Source organism: Mustela erminea, chromosome 3 (assembly GCF_009829155.1).
Source record: "Mustela erminea isolate mMusErm1 chromosome 3, mMusErm1.Pri, whole genome shotgun sequence".
Classification (NCBI taxonomy): domain Eukaryota; kingdom Metazoa; phylum Chordata; class Mammalia; order Carnivora; family Mustelidae; genus Mustela; species Mustela erminea.
This window is the reverse complement of record NC_045616.1, coordinates 126,951,398-126,954,025: the sequence shown is the minus strand read 5'-3', so window position 1 is coordinate 126,954,025 and position 2,628 is coordinate 126,951,398. Positions and strand designations below refer to the sequence as shown.

General features: G+C 39.1%; 1 pseudogene; it reads left to right on the top strand.

Annotated features, from left to right (window-relative positions):
• The first annotated feature begins 420 nt into the window (after window positions 1-420).
• LOC116587246 lies at window positions 421-2,146 on the top strand (annotated as a pseudogene).
• The last annotated feature ends 482 nt before the right edge of the window (window positions 2,147-2,628 follow it).

The window sequence follows — 2,628 nt, the reverse complement described above, 5'->3', positions numbered from 1 at the left end:
GAGCAGGCATGCCTCGGTATATTGCCCTTCACATACATTGTGTTTTTTACACATTGAAGGTTTGTGGTAACCTATGTTGAGTGAAATGGTCAGCACAAAAAATATTTTCTCCAAAAAATATTTGCTCACTTTATGTCTCTGTCACATTTTGGCAATTCTCACAATATTTCAAACATTCTCATTATTATTATTATTATTAATTATTATTATGTCTGCCACGATGAACTGTGATCAGTGAGCTTTGAGGTTATGATTACAATTGTTCTGAGGTGCCATGGACTGTGCCCATGGAAGTCTTAATTGATAATGTGTGTGTTCTGATTGCTTTACCTACCAAACTATTCTGTCTTTCCCTCTCTTCAGCCTTGCTGTTCTCTGAGACAAAACAATATTGAAATCAGGCCTGTTCATAACCTTACCATGGCCTCTAAGTGTTCAAGTGAAAGAAAGAGTCGCATGTTTTTCACTTTAAATCAAAAGCTAGAAACAGTTAAGCTTAGTCAGACAGGCACAGAGAAAGCTGAGATAGGCTGAAATCTAAGAGGCCCCTTACGATAGCCAAACAGTCAAGTTGTAAATGCAAAGGAAAGTTTCTGAAGGAAATTAAAAGTGCTACTACAGTAAACACACAAGTGATAAGAAAGCAAAACAGCCTTATTGCTGATATGGAGAAAGCTTTAGTGGTCTGGAGAGAGTTCAAGCTACAACATTCCCTTAAGCCGAAGCCTAATCCAGAGCAAAGCCCTGACTCTTTTTAATTGAATGAAGCCTGAGAAAGGCGAGGAAGCTGCAGAAGAGTCTGAAGCCAGCAGAGGTTGGTTCCTGAGGTTTAAGGGAAGAAGCCATCTCCAGAACATCAAAGTGCAAGGTGCAGCCGCAAATGCTGATGTGAAAGCTGCAGCAAGTTTGCCAGAAGATCTAGTGAAGTTCATTAACAAAGATGGCTCCACTCAGCAGCAGACTTTCTGTGTAGAGGAAACAATCTTCTATTTCAAGAAGGTGCCATCTAGAACTTTCCTATCTGGAGAGGGGAAGTCAATATCTGGCTTCAAAGCTTCAGAGGACAAGCTGACCCTCTTGTTAGGGGCTGAAGCAGCTGGTGACTTCAAGTTGAAGTCAACACACATTTACCATCTGAAAATCCTAGGGCCCTTAAGAATTATGCTAAATTTAATCTGCCTGTGGTTATAAATGGAACAACAAAGCTTGGATGACAGCACATCTGTTTACATGGTTTACTGGGTATTTTAAGCCCCTGTTGAGAATTACTCCTCAGAAAACAAAGATTCCTTTCAAAATATCACTGCTCACTTACAGTGCACCTGGTCACCCAGGAGCTCTGATGGAGATATACAAGATGAAGGTTGTCTTCATGCCTGCTAACACAACATCTATTCTTTAGCCCATGGATCAAGGAGTAATTTTAACCCTCAAGTATTATTATTTAAGAAATATATTCCATAAGTCTACAGCAGTCACAGGGATCCCTCTGATGGATCTGGGCAAACTCAGCTGAAAACCTTCTGGAAAGGTTCGGCCAGTGTAGGTGCTCTTAAGAACATTCATGATTCATGGGAAGAGGTCAAAATATCAACATAAACAGTTCAGAAGAATTTCATTCCAGCTCTCCTAGATGATGTCAAGGGGTTCAACACTTCAATGGAGAAAGTACCTGCAGATGAGAAATATCAAAATAGTAGGAGAACTAGAATTAGAAGTTGAACTTAACGATGTTAGTGAATTGTCATAATCTCATGATAAAACTTTCACAGATGAAGAGGTGCTTCTCATGGATGAGCAAAGAAAATGGTTTCTTGAGATGGAATCTGCTCCTGTTACAGATGTTGTAAAGATTCCTGAAATGATGCCAAAGCATGTAGAATATTGCATATACTTAGTTGGTAAATCAGCAGCAGGATTTGAGAAAAATTGAATCCAATTTTGAAACAGGTTCTACTGTGGGTAAATGCTGTCAAACACCATCCCACACGTCAGAGAGTGTTCACAAAAGGAAGAATCAAAGTGGTGAACTTCATGGTTGTCTTATTTTAAACAACTGCCACAGCCACCCCAATGTTCAGGACCCACCACCTTGATCAGTCAGCAGCCATGGGCTTTGAGGCAAGACCCTCTGCCAACAAAATGATCATGACTCACTGAAAATTCAGATGATGCTTACCGTGTTTTAGCAACAAAGTATTTTTAAATTAAGGCATGTATTTTTTAAAGATATAATGCTTTTGCACACTTAAAAACCATAGTATAAATATAACTTTTATATAAAAACTGTAGCATAAAGACAACTTTAAATTATAACTGGTAAACCTAAAAAATCATTTGACTCGCTTTATTGTGGTATTCCCTTTATTGCAGTGGTCTGGAAGCAAGCCTGAAATATCTCCAAGGACGTCTGTACTGCAAAGTCATCTCTTTTCTTCACCACTGGCTCATCTTTCCCCACTGTTATACCTTTCTTCCACTTTGTTTATACATTTTCTCAATTCCTCATTAAATTCCTCTTAGCTTGACTAAGAAGTAAATGATTCTGAGCTCAAACAGGAACTTTAGTCTTAAAGGAGCACCTCCTATCCTCCAGGATTCTACACCACTTCCATGTGTGCACTCCAC